This window comes from Chionomys nivalis, chromosome 26, assembly GCF_950005125.1.
Source record: "Chionomys nivalis chromosome 26, mChiNiv1.1, whole genome shotgun sequence".
NCBI lineage: Eukaryota > Metazoa > Chordata > Mammalia > Rodentia > Cricetidae > Chionomys > Chionomys nivalis.
In genome coordinates, this window is record NC_080111.1 from 35,351,579 (window position 1) to 35,372,912 (window position 21,334).

The following is a 21,334-nucleotide window of genomic DNA, read 5'->3' on the forward strand; positions in this document are numbered from 1 at the left end:
ATGGCGGCAGATTCCCACACAGATCCCGCAAGGATGCACCATGCTGTTTGCCGCACCTCTCCCTCTGCTCCTCCCCATCTGGAGACAGCATTCCCTTGCTCACCATGTTGTGGTTCCTCAGATCGCCAAAGCTCTCAGATCGTCCTCTCCCTGCAGCAGCAACTTCACCACAGCACAGGAAACAACTGGCACAAACTCCTCCACAAAGCCGAGTCTGAAGGCGGTGCCCGGAAGAGCCCTGCACTGTTTCTGACTGGCAGGTCACCTGGAGGACCTGATTGGCTGGTGTGGTCTGAGTGGCAAGAACACTCTCCACAGGGCTATAGTGTGCTTAAAGACACAGTACAGTAGTTCCTGGCCATTCCTTCCACCTGAGTCAAAGATCTTTTCTAGATTGGCCAAGCTTTCCATTTCAATAGCACTTGCCCCTTGCTCCAAAAGGAGACACTTTCACAATCTTGCACTCCATAGGAACTTTTCCTTTTTCCTCCGGACACAATGTGGCTAGGTAGCTTGTACTGTGTGAAAGATCCTACACACCCCCTCCTCAGAACCCGCAGCTAGCAGGCTCCCCGGAAGAACGTCCTGTTTGCTTGAAAGATTATCAGGATCAGCAGCTAGCCTGCTCTCGTGAGAGGAAAACAGGATATCTATAAGATAGGACATCTACAAAGCAGGATGACTTCAAAGTAGGATACCTATAAGATAAGAGCAGGATGTCTGCTGCCAGACATCCATGCTGGGAGAGGAAAACCATTCATGCCCCCCACCTCATTCTGATAACCACGCTTCTGCTTCTGTAAATTGCTTTTTGCTGCCCTCTTTCCTATAAAAAGTCCTCCTCCCAGTCTGCAGGCGAGCAAGTCCTCCGAAAGACTTTGCCGCCCGCAGGTACCTGTGTCTACATAATAAACCTCTTGCAGTTTGCATCCGACTCGTGGTCTCGGCCTGGTCTGTGGGTCCGGGGTCTCCACCTGAGGGAAGGTCCCTACCGGGGGTCTTTCACTGTGCACTGTGCTGTGCTAGGTGTGCACAGTGATTTCTTGTCCTACAGGGGGACGGGTGCACAGAATATTAACAGCTAAAGATAACTTTAAGGTCACAAAAGATGATTGTTCTCAGGCTTCCTGCTGAGGTCACATGAATATAAGGTACTTTTTACATGGTTTTCACAGGGATTTCACACAACAGGAAAAAAGAAAAGAAGGAACCAGATCTTAAACAAGATGATTAGTCTTTCCCCAACTGATGGCTGGATGATGGCTCCATTGCTTTATGGATTCTATTCCTGAAATTCAAAGCAAATTCCAGGCAAATGAATAATAATAAAAAAGTGTAGTGTTCATAAAAATTTGAATACATAGATAATAATGGAGCTAGGAAGAATGTCTCTTGAGAACTATTGTTAGCCAGCACATCTCTTTCCTTGGTCAGGTAAATAAAATATACAACTGCAGTATTCAAGATTCTCTACATGAGCAGAACAGGTAGAATGAATCTCACCATGATTGTAAGAAGTGGGCTTATTAGAATGTCTCACAAGCTGTGGTCCAGGTAACTTAAAAGTAGCTGCCTACCATGGTAATTGGAAAACTCCAGGACATCACTTCTCAATGTTTTGTCTAAGATCAAGTGTAGAATTCAGTAATTATTCAGTCCACGAGACTGGGTATTGTGTGTGTTTTGTTTTCTGCTATGAATTTGAGTAGTGTGCTTTCAAGGTCTGGGAAGAAGACTTTGGTATATTGATGGAGATTACATTAAATATATTAATTGATTTTGGTAGGGTTGCCATTTTTATTAGGTTGATTCTACCTATGCAAGAGCATCTTTCCATTTTCTTGTATTTTCTTCAATTTCTTTCTTTAAAGACTTAGAGTTTTGAAATAACAGGTCTTTCACTTCTTTGGTTATTGTTACCTGAAGATATTTTAAATTATTTGTGGCTATTATAAATGGTAATACTCCTCTGATTTCTTTCTTAGCTTCTTTTTTATTTGTATATAGGAGGGCTACTGATTTTTTTGAGCTGATCTTGTTTCCTGACAAATTACTGAAGGTATTTATGGGTGGTAGAGGTTCTCTGATAGAGTTTGTGGGCTCACTTATTTATACTATCATATCATCTGTGAGTAGCAAAAGCTTAACTTCTTCCTTTCCAGTTTGGATCCCCATGATCTTCTTTTGTTTTGTTTTTTCTCTAGCTAGAATTTCAAGAACTATGTTTACTAGATATGGTGAGAGAGGACAGCCTTGAATTGTTCCTAATTTTAGTGGGATCATTTTGAGTTTCTCTCCATTTAATTTGCTCTATGTTTTCTATATATTTCTTTTATTATGTTAAGATATCTTCCTTGTATCCCTGATGTCTCCAAGACCTTTATCGTGAAGGGGTGTTGGATTTTGTCAAATGCTTTTTCAGCATCTAATGAGAGGATTATGTTTTTTCTTTCAATTTATTTATATGGTGGATTACATTGACAGACCATATACTTCATATGTTAAGCCATTCTGCATCCCTGGGATGAAGCTAATTTCATCATAGTGAATAATTTTTTTGGTGTGTTCTTTGATTCAGTTTGTCAGTATTTTATTGAGTATTTTTGCATTAGTGATCATGAGGGTGATTGACATATAATTCTCCTTTTTGATTCTTTGTGTGGAATTAGTATCAGGATAACTGTACCATCATAAAATGGAAATGTTTGTATGGAAACGTTCCTTCCTTTTTTATTTTGTGTAGCTATTTGAGGAGTATAGTTGTTACCTCTTCTTTGAAGTTCTAGTAGAATTCTTCACTGAAACCATCCAGTCCTTGGCTTTATTTTAGGTAAAGGGAGGCTTTTGATGTCTGTTTCTATTTACTTGAAGGTTATAGGTCTGTTTGAATTGTTCACCAGGTCTTGATTTAATTTTTTTTTTTTTTGGATTTTTGAGACAGGGTTTCTTTGTAGCTTTTGGTTCCTGTCCTGGTACTATCTCTTGTAGACCAGGTTGGCCTCAAACTCACAGAGATCCGCCTATCTGCCTCCCGAATGCTGGGATTAAAGGCGTGCGCCACCACTGCCTGGCTTTTGATTTAATTTTGATATGTGGTACCTATTCAGAAAATTATCCATTTACCTTACATTTACCAGTTTTGTGGAATACAGGATTTGAGATATGATGAAATGATCCTCTGGATTTTCTCAGTGTCTGTTGCTATGCCCATCTTTTCATTTATGATTTTGTTAATTTGGATGTTCTCTCTCTGATTTTTGGTTAAGTTGGATAATGTCCTTAAATGTCTCTGCTTTTACATTGTGATTATGGTTAGAAGTGGATTTGTTAACTGAGCATGCTTCAGGAGAGGGAGAACATTGCATGAGCATGTTCAGACTCCCTATGTAAAATCCCCATGCTTCATTTGTTGAGGAAAAACACTGTTTTGAAAACAACTCCCAAGCTCTTTGTGCCTCCTGCAGGCAAGAATTTTTTTTTCTCATTTCTTCTGTCTTGGCTATTGATATGGCTATTTTTGGTAGTCAAAACTGACTACCCCTGGGATCATCTTATATGTAAAGAATTAATTATACCTGAGAGATTTTACTTCAAGGTTTTGAAATGGGAAAGTCCTCCATTAATCTGTATAATTTGAAATGATCAGACCCACCCTAAGCTGCTTTGTGTCTGTGCACACTTAACCAGTGAGCCATCTCTCCTGCCTGTGTCTGTGCACATTTTTAACACCATCACTCATGAGCAGAGGTAGTGGGATTTTCTGGTTTGAGATCAGTCTGGCCTACAGAATGAGTTTTCCAAATACACAGAAAAATCCTGTCTTGAAATCACAAAAAGAAAAAAAAAACTAAATCAAACAAAGACTATGACCCAATTTTGATCAGCATCTCCCGTTCTGGTAGCAGCAGTCACATATAAAGTATTTTGAAGAAGAAAAGTCCTTTTTGGGGCTGGAGAGATGGCTCAGTGGTTAAGAGCATTGCCAGCTCTTCCAAAGGTCCTGAGTTCAATTCCCGACAACCACATGGTGGCTCACAACCATCTGTAATAATGTCTGTTGCCCTCTTCTGGCCTGCAGACATACAGACAGAATATTGTATAATAAATAAATAAATAAATAAATAAATAAATAAATAAATAAGAAAAGTCCTTTTTTGCCTTTGTGCTCTAGCTCTGGTTACCAAACTCATTCCTTTACTAGCATTAGTACCTACTTCATTGTAATTTTGGTGAATACTTAAAACCAGCTGAGTCACAGAGCCTTGTGGGTAGAACAATAACTGGCTTCTTCACCTGATCTTAGGCAAAAGGCTGAGAAGCAAGCTATTGGATTCTTCAATTCCATTGGTAAGCACCTGTTCTTAAGTTACCTGAACAACAACTTGTCAGACATTCTAATAAGCTCACTTTTTACATAATGGTGAGATTTATTCTACCTGTCCCGTTGATGTAGAGAATCTTAAATACTGCAGTTGTATATTTTATTCACCTGACCATGGAAAGAGATGTACTAACTAATAATTGTGCTTATGAAGACATTCTTTCTAGCTCCATTATTCTCTATGTATTCAAATTTCCATGAACACTACTCTTTTTATTATTATTCATTTGCCTGGAGTTTGCTTTGAATTAAGGAATAAAACACATAAAGTAATGGAGTCATCATCCAGCTTTCTGATGGGGGAAAGACCAATCATCTTTTTTTTTCTTCTTTTTGGTTTGTCGAGACAGGGTTTCTCTGTGGCTTTGGAGCCTGTCCTGGAACTAGCTCTGTAGACCAGGCTGGTCTCGAACTCACAGAGATCCGCCTGCCTCTGCCTCCCGAGTGCTGGGATTAAAGGCGTGCGCCACCACCACCCGGCTAAAGACCAGTCATCTTGATTGAGATGTGGTTCCTGCTTTTCTCTTTCCTGATGTATAAAATCCCTGTGAAGACCATGTAAAAAGTACCTTCAGTACATCTGATCTCAGAATGAAGCCACAGAACAAATATTTACTTTTGTAACTTTAAAACTCTCTTTAGTTCTTAGTATTCCAGGCATTTTTCTCTCTGTGGGATAGGAAATTACTCCACCCACCTAGCACAGTGCACCTTACAAGTCACATAGTGTGCTGGAAGAAAAAGGGAAAGTTCCTAAGAGTGCATGGAAATGACATTGATTGCTTTTGTAGCCAGGGGCAAGTGCTATTAAAATGCATATATTCTCAGACCTGAAGAAGTTCTCTGTTGGTGTGAATGGATTAGACAGGAAACAGTATTCTGTCTCTTTAAGCACACTATAGCCCTATGTGAGGTGCTCCTGCCACTCAAAACTCATTAACCAATCATACACTCCAGGTGAGCTGCCAGTCAGAAGCAGTGCAGGTCTCTTCCGGGCATCCGCCTTCAGTTTCTCCTTTGAAGAGGAGCTGGCGCCAGTGGATTCTTGTTCTAGGGTGCAGTTGCTGTTGCAGAGAGATGATGAGCTGAGAACTTTGGCAAAATGGAGAAGCACAACATGGTGAGTGAGGAAATGCTGTCTCCTGATGGGGAGGAGCAGAGGGCGAGGTGTGGAAGACACTATGGTGTTACCTCCATGGGTCTGGGTGGGAACCTGCTGTCATATTCCCTGTATTGTTAAGTCCCTCATGGTCCCTGCTAACTCATGGGCCTAGGGGCAGGCGTCTGAATAACTTTGCTCTGTGGCTTCATCTCCTTAGAGTATTGGGAGCAGGAAGCTCCCAAACTCCTTCCTAGTCAACTTCAACAGGGTTCATGGATTCATGGACACAAGTTGGCAAACTCAGAGAAGCCTCGTTTCACCAGTATCTTCTCGATATCGAGCACTTTGCATATAAGCTTTAAATATAATCTGAATCTATATTAAATTTGTGGAGGTTATCAAAGCATCTCATGTGTTGTGTAGCTTTCCATTACTCTACCATAATGTTGAAGAGTAGAATTGGTGATACAATAGATTGACCGATGCTTAAAAAATAATTAAGTCCCACAAAGTAGAATTTAGCAGAGGGAGAACTGCATCTAAAACACCCAAAATGTAAGTATATGCTAATTAGGGCTGGAAGAAATTAGAATGCCCGGGTTTGCATTGTTCACTTGAATTGTCCAGATATTTGACTCCAAACCATTTCAAAGAAGCCATCACTGATTTAAAGGTGGTGGTTGTGCACACCTTTAATTCAGTACTCTTGAGGCAGAGGAAGATGGATTTCTTTGAGTTCAAGGCCAGCCTGATGTACAAGAGTTCTAGGACAGGCTCCTCAGGTACTGAGAAACCCTTTCTTGAAAAGTGCAGGGATTAAAGGCGAGCCCCACCACCGCCCAACAAAGATGCTATTTTTCTTCAGAAGCTTACTAGGCATGGCACGTATCTTCTGCAACACCTCTCCACTCTATCTTTTTTATCTTTTACTTGTCCAGTCCAGTCTTTCTATCCCCTTGTGATCTTCACCTTAGAACCCTGTCAGTGTAGAATGACCTGCTGTAACAGGTCACGGGCATACTTGAGAAAATAGTCTGAGAATATTTTTGCCTAAATATTTAGACTGACAAGTTGCTTGTTTCCATTTCAGTTGTTCAGAGTATAATCTGGACCATTATCCTAAGGGATACTTATGGATAACAGCATATACTGTATGGAAAATCTATCTAACCTAGCTCCCCTTGAGCATTGGCAGAGATCAATGCATAATATCATTAAAGAGGCTATTCTTTGTTAATATTCTAAGTGTATGATATGATTTCTCATTGGAAAGGCATATTAATTCTAGAAGAGCTGCATTTCCATCCAGATAGAAATATTGTTTCTGAGACAACTTCTGTTATGTTGACTCAGGTGGCCTTGGTCCCTGTCTGTTGCTTTCCTGGACAGTGACCTTGAGTGTCCTCTATATTAAACCATCAAAGTTCCTTTTTTTTTTTTTGGTTTTTTGTGACAGGGTTTCTCTGTGGCTTTGGAGCCTGTCCTGTAACTCACTCAGGTAGACTAGGCTGGCCTCAAACTCACAGAGATCCACCTGCCTCTGTCTCCGGAGTGCTGGGATTAAAGGCATGCATCACCACCGCCTGGCTCACCATCAAATTTCTTAAATGACTGTACCAATTCAAAGTTTTAAAATTATGTATATGTCAGACAGTGGTGGTGCATGCCTTTAATCCAAGCACTTGGGAGGCAGAGTTAGGCAGATCTCTGTGAGATACAAGCCAGCATAGTCTACAAGAGCTAGTTCCCGGATAGGCACCAAAGCTACAGCGTTACCTGTAGAAGGGAGGTGAGCAGGCCTGCTTTTCATCCCTGTCTCAAACCAAACCAATAAGTTAAAATAAAATAAAATAAAATAATGGATTTGATTCATGTAGTTGACTACCCAATGAAGTCGCAAGAAAAGGATTTGCATATGGAGCATTTCTTCTGTCCTCAGACCACAATTGGAAGAATAGATTATTGTGTTCACTGCAGGGGGCACAGCATAGGCAATGAAGGGTTGGAGCCATCACTATGGAAAAGGGCCTGACTGAGGTAGTAGTAGTGGTTTGTAATTGCCCAGCATGTGTAAATTAATGTCATGTGAATGAACACAGACCAGATTGTGTGGGTGTCCAGATTAGGAAGGTTATCTTGAGTGAAGAAACATTGAATTTGCAATTAGGCAACTATCCTCTGCAGATATGATCGATCTTTTTTTAATTGAAATTTACTGAGCTCTACAATTTTCTTTGCTTCACTCCCTGCCTCTCGACTCCCCACTTCAACCCTCTCCCAAGGTCCCCTGCACCCAATTTACTCTGGTGTCTTGTGTTTTTATACTTTATACTTCCCATATAGATTAGAGGTATGTCAGTCTCTTTTAGCATCCTCATTTTTGTCTAAGATCTGGGATTGTGGTTTGTAGGCTGTTTTTCTTTGTTTTATGCTTAAAAACTGCCTAGGAGTGAGTACATGTGACAATTATCTTTCTGTGTCTGGGTTAACTCACTCAAAATAATGTTTTCTTTATCCATCCATTTTCCTGTAAAATTTAAGATGTCATTTTTTTTTCTGCCGTGTAGCACTCCATTGTGTAAATGTACCACATTTTTTTATCCATTCTTCTATGGAGGGGCATTTAGGTTGTTTTCAGGTTCTGACTATGACAAACAAAGCTGCTATAAAAGTAGTTGAGCACATGCCCTTGTGGTATGATTGACCATCCTCTGGTTACTTATCCCAAAGTGGTATTACTGGTTCTTGAGAAAAGTTGTTTCCTAATTTTCAGAAAAATTGCCACACTGACATCCAAAGGGACTGTACCAGTTTGCATTACCACCAGTTGAAGTTACTTTCCTGTCATGACTTGGCCAAGTAATTATACAAGACATAAACTAGTTAAGATAGGATAATTAATGAATATATTGTTCTTATTGTATATAATTGTGTATTGGGCTTATTACTCTCTTATTTAAACAAAAGAGGGGGTGCTGTAGGAAGGCTTAACAGCCAGTAGTTGCCCAACCACTGGGGCATGGCCTCTTGTACTAAAAATGCCAGTATAGAGCATGAGTCCAGCCTCTTTTCCAGCTGCATGATTTGGTTTCTGATCTCAGTTCAAGCATAGGATTCTGATTTGTGAGTCTATCCCTAATAAATAAACATCTATTTCTCAGTTCTGAGCTAGTGTTGCATTTCTTTTAAGAGTCCTTCTTTAAGGATAATTAAATGTGAATCTTTGAAGTGATGAAATGATTTCTTTCAGTTTTTGACCATGGACCTATAGTGACTGGGTTCAGAATGTACTTGACGGAATGAACAACCTCCCAGAAAAAATAATGTGTTTGAAGAACTTTCTCTCCTTATTGGTTTTATTTCAATTTTCTGTGGATCTTTAGTAGGAGAAGCCTTTCTAGATGAAATTCCTCATTGTATGCTATGAGTTTCAATACCCTAAAGTAATTTCCTGACATTTATATCTACTGTGTTGTGCTTGACATTAATCAGTCAACTTCCTACTTATACTGAAATGCTTTTACCATCATTATAGGCTCAATCTCTAAATCACATAAGATAGAGCAGAAACAGTTGTTATTCAGTGCTCAAGAGTTTGGTAACCTCCTGTTTTAATTGTTTTGTTTGCTTATCTGAGTAATTGTGTGGCTCTAAATTCCTGAAACTAAAGGGAGGAATCATTCCTGGCTCTATTTGTTTCTATGTTATTGGATGATGGCCCTGGAATGCAGGTATTTTTTATGTCAAGTATATTCTACTGTGCTGAGCTTCATGGTTATCTTGAAATTTAAAATCTGACAGAGAGTATCACTCTGATTCCTAGGATGCCATCTTGTGGGTTGATAGAATTAATACTGCCTGAGTATTTTGAGTCATTAAATTGCAGTTGTATGAACATCTTCTTGCTTGTTATGCCTGCTTTGATTTTTTTAAATCAATATGACTGTTTTATATGCCTGCATGGATATGTACCATGAGAGTGATCAAAGGATATCAGAAATCCTGACCCTGGAAAAATGGATAATTGTAATCCCCATGTAAGTACAGGCAAATTTGTCGAACTCCATTCAAGATCAGCAAGAGTGCTGAATTAATCTGTTCTATCTTCAGGTCTGTGTTGATTATTTATAACCAACATTTATATTTCTACTGTTTTCATCTGTCCACTTGTAACTGTTTTATACAGGAAGTTCTTTTTCTTCAAAAAGTTATTGGTATTGCAGTTTATATTAGGGTACTTTAGGGTCTGGAAGATGACTACATAACTGGAGTGAAAATAACTCTTTGTAGAAATTTCAATAAAAGCCTGTTAGTTTTTCTATCCCATTGTTTATTTTATTGAGGTTTGCCATGGAGACAGAGTCTTAATGTGTACTGCCACCTCTCTTGGACCTTATTGCATTGACTTGACTGGCATTCAACTCAGTGACAAATATACCAACCTCTGTTTTCTGAGCGTTGTGGTTAAAGGCACAATATACCATTACACTCATTTGTCTATCTTTTTTCCTTTCTGTAATGAGTAATTTTTCATACAGATTTCTCATGCATGCAATTTACTGTTGATCTTTTTTTCTTGCCCCACCCTGTTAATAGACATTGTTCTTAAAAGGTGAAATCCCATTCACGGTGCATAGAAATGACAGAATGGTCTCTCCTTTTCAATTTTCTTTTAAGTAACTGACTATATCATGGAATAAGAGTGGGGAACACCAGAATCATACAAGTATACTTTCAAAGAAGTATGCATTTCCAATGATGTCACTGTCATGCTTACATTGTACACATATATGGTATATTTTTGAAGGAAGTGACCTATGATGATCTACATATCAACTTCACTTAGGAAGAGTGGGATTTGCTGAATCCTTCCCAGAAGAATCTCTACAAAGATGTGATGCTGGAGACCTTCAGGAACCTCACTACTGTAGGTAAAAATGAATTTCCTTCATGTTTCAAAATATGGAGAACAACTTTTCCTTGGCTTATAATGTTGTTCTGTAATTTGATTTAGAAAGAAGAAAATGAGATGAATAACACAATCGTAGTTCCTAGGTGTCATTAAGATAATGATCTAACTGTTGTACCATATTAAATAATATAACATACATATTCTGGTACTGTATTTCAGGGTACATTTTGGAGGAATGTAATACTGAAGAACATAGTCAATGTTCTAGAAGACCTGCAAGGTAATTTGCTTGTGCAAGTTTATAACAATGTGCCTCTGATGAGTTTGTAATATGTCCTGGAACAATTAATCAAAAGCAGCAGTGTAAATAAGCACAGTTTTAAATGCATTGATGGTTATTAAATTCTCACAAATCCATACTCCCAATTTCTCATATGTGAATTGCATTTGCAAGGCATTCATTTAAGAAAAAGTCAAGGAAGCAATGACTAAACAGATATCACCATTCAAGTCATAGCAACATGAGAGCTATGTAGTAGATCTGCCAGTTCATTTGTTTCTTTCTACTTATGAGAAAAAATGTATACACATTTTAGTGATGAGTATAGCTGCAAACTTTCTACTAAATCAATAGCCTATGGTAAGACTTGGATTACTCATATATTTTTTGTGACTTGTTAAGTTTAGTGAAAGTAGCAGTTAGAGTCAAGGGTCAAGGGGCTGTTGTTGTGAGAAACCTTAATATCTATACCACAAGTCTATGAGGAACAGCAAGTCAAACCATGAGGATTCAATGTGGAAATCTTTATTCACTATTCTTCCTTTACTATGTATATCATATGTTACTCTACACAAGTATATGAGAATATGGATATGGAAAGATGTAGCATACATCTCATTAAGAACAATTAGAAGATAAACTGTACTTCCCATGGAGAGTATACTTGTTCAATTAAATTGAAGTATACAAGTAATTGGTTTTGTACCATCATTGTTAATACATAAACAACCTCACATTACAAAAAAGCCTTATGAGTTCTAGGTCTATAAATACTTCTTGGTGTCTTAGTTCACTTAGCCAATGTATAATGATTCATAGTATTGTAAAATTTATTAATGCAGTAAAGTTGGTAAGTCACTCAGTGTATGTAGTTCTTTTCAAAAATGTGAAAAATATCATAGAAAAATATAGGGATAGGTATAAATGAAATAGTAAACTATGACACAAAGCAATTTATCATCACAAATATTTTTCCAGATGCAAAATGACCCCTAATGAAAGAAAAAAACATGATTTTAAACAAAGTTATAAGACCTTAATATTTGATTCATTTTTACAATTGGAACAAACTATGAAATTAATTCATACAGCTATGAGGTTCAACACTGTATTGAATGTGGTAAAGCTTTTACATGTGTCAATTATCCTTGCAGGATTGAAAGAAATCAAACTGGAGAGAAGTTTTCAGTATATTCTCAATGTGATAAAGCCTTGTCTTATGACACTCACCTTCTAAGAAATGAAAAAACACATACTGGAGAAAAATGCTGTGAAATGAAGCAATGTGGTAAAGCCTTTGCTTATCACAGTCATCTTCAAATGCATGAAAGAACACACACTGGAGAGAAACCCTATGAATATAATCTAGATGTTAAAGACTTTGTTCTTTATGAAAATCATCAAAGTCATAAAAGAACATATAATGAAGAAAAATCATATGAATTTAATCTGCTTGGTAAGGCCTTTGCTAATCACAGCCATCTTCAAAAGAGTAAAAGAACACATACTAGAGAGAAACCCTATGAATGTAATCAGTGTGGTAAAGCCTTTGCACATCACTGTGAACTTCAATTGCATAAAAGAACACATTCTGGAGAGAAACCTTATGAATGCAATCAGTGTGGTAAGGCCTTTGCTCAACGTGGTAATCTTCAAACACATAAAAGAACACATACTGGAGAGAAACCCTATGAATGTAATCAGTGTGGTAAGGCCTTTGCTTACAACTGTGCTCTTCAAAATCATAAAAGAACACATACTGGAGAGAAACCCTATGAATGTCATCAATGTGGTAAATATTTTGCACGTCAGGATCATCTTCAATTGCATAAAAGAACACATACTGGAGAGAAACCTTATGAATGTAATCAGTGTGGTAAGGCCTTTTCTCAACACAGTAGTCTTCAAACCCATAAAAGAACACATACTGGAGAGAAACCTTATGAATGTAATCAGTGTGGTAAGGCCTTTTCTCAATGCAGTAATCTTCAAATGCATAAAAGAACACATACTGAAAAGAAACCCTATGAATGTAATCAGTGTGGTAAGACCTTTGCTCAACACAGTCACCTTCAAACACATAAAACAGAACATACTGGAGAAAAACCCTATGAATGTGATGAATATGATAAGGTCTTTGCTCAGAACTGTGCTCTTCAATTGCATAAAAGAACACATACTGGAGAGAAACCCTATGAATGACATCAATGTGGTAAAGACTTTGCATGTCACAATCATCTTCAATTGCATAAAAGAACACATGCTAGAGAGATACATGTGAATGGAATCTGACGTGAATCCTTTTTCCCAATCATCTCCAAATATGTGCAATAAGACATCCTATGGAGAAACTCTGAGTTTAATGTGTGTGTTCTTTAAAACCATGAGAAAAATCATACTGTAGTGATACTCTATGAAAATCAGTCTCAGAATGTTTTGTGCTTCACATAGGTGTAAGAATTTTTGTGTGTAATCAATCTGATTAAGTTTGTGCATATTACCATAATCATTGGACCTGAGGAAAAAACAGAGGGCTTATTGTAAATTATTCTTTAACCAAAAGCAGTTATTGTATAGAAAAGAATTTTATAGTGTCAACAATTTGTTCAAGCATCATGATACATCTTTTTATTTTAGTTTGAAGTGGCAAACTAATGAACAAACATTTTATGAGGCATTATTGGTTGGAGAAAGGGTATTCAAAGAAACATACATTGGTCCTGAAACCAGAGCCAAAAGAAAGCACCTTGTCTCTGAATCTAGAAGTAGTTAAAGAAACAACATCTCTCTGAAAACAGCTAAAACATTAAAAGGGGCCAGTAAAGAAACACAATTTGGCTCTGAAACCAGATCCATAAAAACAAACTCTATCCTTGTCCAATTGAGCACAAAAGCAACGAATCCCTTGGCAGAAAATCAAGCCCATCTCTGAGCTTTTTCAGGATCAGGGATTGAAATTCAGCAAATTCCCACCATCAAAATCTCCTTTGCTCTCTGTTATTAAGAAGTCTTATTTAAGCCATATGCTCATTCAGTATACAGCTGCCCCTTTCCACACTTTGCAGAGGTATTCAAGGTTCAACGGATGGGATGGGCCTACTTTCAGGAAACTCACAGGCTAGCTGGCTAGGGAAGCTGAGGCCACTGGGGGGTGTCCTGGGATTTTGTTCTGGTATGGAGGACATAGAGAGTGGGGTGTCCTGCTGCATGGGTAATCACTCACCTCTTGATCCCCTCTGAGTAGTAGCAGGCTGTGTTTCAGAGTTCCATTGAGGTTGTGGCAGGGGGTTTGTAGGGATGTAATAGGAGATTTGGGGCAGAATGGGACCTGTAGAATTCAGGGTCCAATGGATCATGAGTATATTTCTTAAACTTTAGTTTTTAAGTTTCTTCACTTATAGTTTCTTTGCTTTTCAGTTTCTCGAGACAGGGGTTTCTGTATCTTTGAAGTCCTTTTGTTTTATGTTTTTGTCTGTTTTGTTTTTCTTACTTATTTATGTTTAAGCAATGTCTCCTGTAACTTAGGCTGGCCACACACAATACCATTGAGAATTCCATTGCACACCCTATCCTGCTTCTGCTTCCAAGTGCTGAAAAGTCCTCCATCTGCTTCATGGCTGGACCTTAACTGGTCAGTGAGAAAAAAATAAACCGGTAAAAAAATAAACCTCCTACTTTTCTGGGTTATAATGCAAACTTAAAAATAAAGATGGATTGTGTACAAATTGAGTTCAATGACGAACTTAAAGCATGCATAGCCCCAGCACAGAAAGGGATGGCCAAGAAGAAACATGAAAACTTACTAAAGTAGTCTACTTTAGAAATAAATATTGAGGTGATACATTCTAGATGATTGATTGAAGGGTGATTCTATTTAGTAGTATTAACAAAATCCCAGAGTCAGATATTTGGGTAAAGCTGAGAGAACAGAGAAGCAACACAACAGCCACATTCACTTCTTGCCCCTCCAAATCCCTATGGATATGGGGAATAGAATTGAGATCATTCTTTTGGGCAGGAAGTGATTTTAGCCTCTCAGCAATCTCCCCAGCTCAAGGCTGAGGGCCTTAAAACCAATTAGAGCTTGACAAATGAGACAGATTTCTGCTGGGCACATTGTTCCCCACCAATAATCCCAACACATTGAATATGGAGACAGGAGGATTTTTTGGCTTTCAGGTCAGGCTAGTCTACATAGCAAGAACTGTCTCAAAAGAAAACATTAAACAAACATTCGTGCTGATTTTGGTGGTTCATACTTTAGATTTCATTCAGTACATGGCAAGTTGATGCAGGAGTATCACCAATAGATTCAAACCAGGCTAAGGTATCTTGTGAGACCCTGGTCAACAAAATTTCCCCTCCCCAAACGTTTCAGACGGCTGTTCTTTTTAACATTTCTTAAACCTAACAAAGGTCTACCCATTTGTTTGGAAATGCTGAAACCAATACCCAAAATGAAAATGGAGAACTGATTAGCACTTACTGTAGATTCTAAATCATAATTCTCAAGGGGAGAAATACTAGCTAAGCACTCTTCACTCTTTTAAATAAGTGAGCCTGTTAAAATAATCTTAAAAATGTTTGTATTAAATATGCAATGATTTACTAGCTAGGGACTTGAGAAATTATGAGGAAAATCTATCTTGGAAAAAAACTTCAGATTGTTAATTCAACAGATCCAATACATAATATCAGTGGGTTTTACCTTGCTGTGCTTTAACCTTTAAAGGTGATATATCCCTTTTAAGCATCCATTTACTTAATTTTAAATTTTAATAGACATGAATAAATGACAGCAAGATAAAATAGATTTCTACTAATAAGCACCTTCAACTTGATCAAAACAAATGATTAAATCTTCCACACATCTAATGGCTCATACTGTTTGATAAATTTTTCATCAGAAATAACACTCAATATTACAGTTTATTTTTCACATACTCTTTGGACTATTACTGCATGAAAGGTTATTTTCTTCATATGTATATAATGTGATACTCAAGTATTAGCTAAAAGTGTTTCAGGTGTGTAATTATGACATAAATAAAAAATTGGGAACTAGAAGTTTAAAATTTTAATTGACTAAAAAATAACAGTATATTAGTCAGGATTCTCTAGAGTAACAGAACTTAAGGACTAAATCTCTCCATCTATATATCTGTCTGTCTGTTGTCTGTCTGTCTATGTGTGTGTGTGTGTGTGTGTGTGTGTTTGTGTGTGTGTGTGTATGGGGATTTATTGGAATAACTTAAAGGCTGCACTCCTACAATTGCTGTCAGTGACTAGAAAGTGCAAGCTCTCATAGTTACTCAGTCCCACCAGACTGGGTGTCTAAGCCGTTTAGTGTATGTGCTGGAATCCCAGAGAAATAGACTTCAATGACAATGAATACATGTGCTGACAAGTTGAGGGAAAGCAGAGAGAGCAATAACAGCCCACATTCCTTCGAGCAGAATATGAACTCAGACTAAACATGTACCTTCCAGCCTCAAGGTCTAGATTAGAGGCAGGAGTCATCCATCCTCAGTATCTGGGTCAAAGGCATGTCTTCCTGCCTTAATGTCCTGATGATATTTTTTTTTCTCCATTTTGGAGTTGTAGTTCATTCCAAGTGTAGCAAAGTTAACAACCAAAAACAGCTTTCATAATCAATCACTTGTCAACTTGGCATACAGTCATATCAACTTATTAATTTCCAAATTGAAATCAATAACCAGGTTGTAATTATGCCTAAGCATAACATAAGTATACCAAATACAATTGCAAATGCATTATCTATTTAGAATAGTGGCAATGTCCCTTGGAGCACGTTTTTTCCTATTATTTCAAAATTATTTCTAATAACCACAGATATACCCATAATTCATATTGCAACATATGTTTAGAAAATGAAAAGAACATAGAAGTAACTGTACAAATGCATTATCAACAAAATACAACAGAAGCACTCATGCCAGTTAAAAGTCTCCTTTCTGCAATGGTCACGTGTCTTAGATGGTATGTATAACTGCCATCTCTATTACACATTCTGTATTTCTTTTACCCTCTTCAAGCACTTTACATGGTCTTGGGCCTTTTCCTAGAGAAGTGACCTATCCCATATTCCTGATGGATATGTGACCTTTGCCATACTTATTGTATTAGATTTTTGTCATTTCCCATTAATTTTAATCACAAGGTACAATGTCAGATTGAGACATCCCAAAGGATTTGTTGCATTCAAGACATAATCCTTCTTATTTTCATCATGCAGAGGCAATTCAATTCCCCCAAAGTAATCTGGATATATCACCCTGTCAAAGGTTGTTATTCCTTTCTTATTTTGTTGGTTTAAGAGTATTTGAAGCCAAAGTAACCAGAGGAAAGTCTGCATTGAAAGTTCAATACAATATTTGTTGTGTCTCCTGACAGGAGTTCCTTCATTTTGGTAACAACAGTTCTAGACCAGGCCAGCAGAACTTAGGGTGGCAGAAACTGGAAGCAGACATTTTCCTAGATGGTTGCTGGTGGCAACAGTAAGCGGAAATATTCCATTTTCAGACCTTGATTCCTGGACTTATCGATCCTGCTTACAGGAAAAACCATACCATATATTGCATGCAGATTCGGTGCTTATAGTACTTTCTGGAGAAACTTGCCCCAGTCCTCACGATGCTGAGACCTTATTGGTACTGTAACTGTTTCTTCAAAAGAACAAAGTTCATTCAGTCTTTCTCTGAGGTGAATTTCTTCAGGATGATGGAGAATGCCAGGCCATTCTCTATTATACTTTCTTTCACCCTCTGCTAGCACATCACGTGGTCCTGGGGCTTTTCCTAAGAAGTGACCCATACCTTCCTTTTTCATCCTTCCTGGATAAGGTGTTATAGTTTCCCATTAACTTTAATCACAAGGCACAGTACCACAAAGAGATGTTCTAAAGGATCTCCTGCACTCCAGACATAATCCTTCTTACCTCCATTGTGCAGAGGTAATTCAATTTCCGCATGGTAATTTGGATATATTACCATGCCTAAGGTTGTTTTTCCCTTCTTTGTCTGTGGACTTAAGCGCATTTGAAGCACATATTGTGAAAGGGAAGTCTGCTTTTAAAGTTCAATAGAATATTTGATGTGTCTCTTGACAGGAGCTCTTCCCCTTTGGTACCAAAACATCCAGGCCATCAGAACTTTGGTGGCAGATATAGGAAGCACACACTTTCATAGATGGACCGTAGTAGTAATAGTCAGTGGAAATATTTCCTTTTCAGCCCTAAATTCCTGGACCAATGGATCCTGGCTACAGGAGAAACCATACCATATATTGTGTATATTCAGATCATATATGGTTTTCTGGAGAAACTTGTCCCAGCTCTCAAGACGCTGAAACCTAATTGGTGCTGTAACTCTTTTTTTCAAATGAATAAAGTTCTTTCAACCTTTCTATCAGTCCAGCTTCTTCAGGATGCTGGAGAACATGTTAATAGCAGAGGATTCCATGATTGTAGGACCACTCTCAGGGTTCTCTGGCTGGGAAGAGAGATCCCTGTTCAGAAGCAATACTGTAGGGAATACAATGTCCATGGATAAGACATTCTGTAAATACATTGATCAGGGTTTTATAGAAGCATTACTTGTAGGAAAGGCAAATCCATAACCAGAATAAGTATCTACTCCTATAAGGACAAAAACTTGTTGCTGAGGGACAATTGTCTTCTACCCTATAAAGTTTTGTTGCTTGTATTGCTTTAATAGAAGGCTGATTGGCCAGTAACTAGGCAGGAAGTTTATGTGGGGCAACCAGAACAGGGGAGTTCTGGAAGAGGAATGGCTGAATCTGCAATCTCACCTGAGTAAATTGAAGCAAGATGATAAAGCCTCACTGATTAAAGGTACCAAGCCACGTGGGTAACACAGCAATATTTATGGGTTAATGAATGATGTAAGAGTTAATAAGAAGCCTGAGCTAATAGGCCAACCAGTTTATAATTAATGTAAGCCTCTGTGTGCTTCATTGCGACTGAACAACTATGGGGAGAGGTGGAAAGAAGCCTAAGTCAAAAACTTGTCCTTTCCATGGAGGAAGTTGTCCAGTGTAGTCAACCTCCCAGTAGGTTGATGGCTGGTTACTGCAGCAATGGTGTCATATCTGAGGCTCAATGTTGGTCTCTACTGTTTGGTCATCTGACAATCAGCAGCAGCTTTAGTCAGGTCAGCCATTGTGAATGCAAATCTATGTTGTTGAGCTCATGCCTATCCCCTGTCTTTGTGAACAATATATTGTCCCAGGTTTCAAGTGATTCATTTCTTGTATGTTATTCAGTTTTCTTCTTTCTTTCTCTGTCTCTTTCTCTCAGTATGCAGTGCTGTTAGGTGACTTTACCTTGAAGTTTTCTGGTTTTGTGTTCTCTATCTTTTGTTTCTGTGAGAATTAAGGTATTGGTCCAGTTATTATTTTAGATCAAACATTAAGGTTGACAATCAACTTTTCACAGTGTCATTTACTGGATTTTCAAATAAAACATTGTGGTGCAATATGAACATGCCAGAGACATTTCTTTCCACCATTTTTATAATGTATATATGTTCCAGCATGAGTGAGGTAAGAATGTCACTAAATGTCTTTGCTTTTACATTGGGATCATGTTTAGAAATGGATTCGCTGATGGAGCATGCTTAAAACGAGGAAGAATATTATGTGAGCATGTCCAGACTCCCTATGTAAAATTTCCATCCTTCCTTTGTTTAGGAAAAAGACTTCTTTGAAAAAAAAAAAAAACTCCTATGCTTTCTATACCTAATGCAGGGATGAAAATTTTCTCATTTCTCTATCTTGGCTCTTGAGTTGGCTATTCTTGGTAGTCAAACACTGACTACTTCTGGGATTATCAACTACACAAATAATTGATTATGCCTGAGAGGGATTTTATTTAATTAAAGGTTTTGAATAGGTAAACCCTTCATTCATGTGGATCATCTGAGGTGGTAAGCTCCACATTTTTTTTTTTTTTTGGTGTTTTGCAACAGAGTTTCACTGCAGCTTTGGACCCTGTTTTGGAACTATTTCTTTCTTTCTTTCTTTCTTTCTTTCTTTCTTTCTTTTTTTCTTTCTTTCTTTCTTTCTTTTTTTTTTGTTTTATCGAGACAGGGTTTCTCTGTGGTTTTGGAGCCTGTCCTGGAACTAGCTCTTGTAGACCAGGTTGGACTCGAACTCAAAGAGGTCCACCTGCCTCTGCATTCAGTTCCTGGGTTTAAAGGCATACACCATCACCACCCTGCAAGCTCCACTTTTAGCTGCTTGGTGGCAGTGCACACCTTTAATATTATCACTCAAGAGGCTGAGACAGTGGGATTTTTTGAGTTTCAGACCAGTCTGGCCTACAGAATGAGTTTCAGGTCTACAGAGATGAATCCTATCTTGAAAACACCAATCTAAACAAAACAAACAAAACAAAAACAGAAATAACAAACAAACAAAAATCCAAACAAAGACTATAATCCACCTTTAACCTAGATCTCACCTTCTAGATGATTGCAACTGGAATAATAGAAAGGATATTGAAGAAAGAAGCTCTCTTTTTGCTCTGGTATCAAATTCTGGCTACTAAGTTCATTCCATTATTAGCATTAGAGTCGACTTCTTTGGAATTTTGATGTATATTGAAAACCAGGTGAAACATTGAACCTCATGGACTGAACAACTACTGGATTCTTCACTTGATCATAGACAAAAGGCTGTGCAGAAATCGACTGAATTCTTCCAAATTCCATTAGTAGACAGCTATTTTTAAGATGACCTGGACCACAGCTTTTGAGACTTTGTCATAAGCCCAATTTCTACTAAAATGGTGAGTTCATTTGTCCTGTCTTGTTCATGCTGTAACACAGCTGTATATTTTATTCACAGCAGTGCTCATAAAGACATATTTCCTGGCTCCATTATTCTCTATGTATTTAAATTTCCATGAACCCTACTCTCTTTAATATTTTTCATTTGCCTGGAATTTGCTCTGAATTTCAGAAATAAAACTTGTAAAGCCATGGAGCCACCACCCAGCCTTCTGTTGGGGGAAAGGTCTTTTTTAGGATCTGGTTCCTGCTTTTTTCTCATGATTGTCTGAAATCCCTGTGAGAGTGAGGTAAACTGTACCTTTAGTTCATCTGACCTCAGCATAAAATCACACAACAAACATTTCCTTTTGTGATCTAAAAATTGTCTTTAGCTGTTAATATTCTGGGCTGCCTTCTACATGTGGGACAGGAAATCACTGCACCCACCTAGCACAGCCCACTGTACAAGCTAGCTAGCCACATTGTGTCCTGGAGGAAAAAGGCAAGATTCCTATGGAGTGCAGGATTGTGGCAGTGTCTGCTATTGGATGCTCAGGCAAGTGTTATTGAAATGCGTGTTTTTGCAGTTCTAGAAAAGACTTTTGATGGGAGCAGAAAGGAATGCCCAGGAACCATTGTGCTGTCTCTTTAAGCAAACTATAGCCCTTTGGGAAGGTTCATCCCACTCAGGCCTCACTAGCCAATCAGACCCTCCAGTTGACCTGCCAGTCAGAAGTGGTGCAGTGCTCTTCCTGCGACCTGCCTCCATGTTAGGCTTTCCAGAGGGAGCTGGCACCAGTGGATTATGTGCTGTCTGCCTTTGCTGCTGCAGGGAGATGATGAACTG

General features: G+C 38.2%; 1 pseudogene; it reads left to right on the top strand.

Annotated features, from left to right (window-relative positions):
* LOC130866854 (zinc finger protein 431-like) overlaps positions 1-21,334 on the top strand; it is a 51,652-nt pseudogene continuing 30,318 nt past the window's right edge.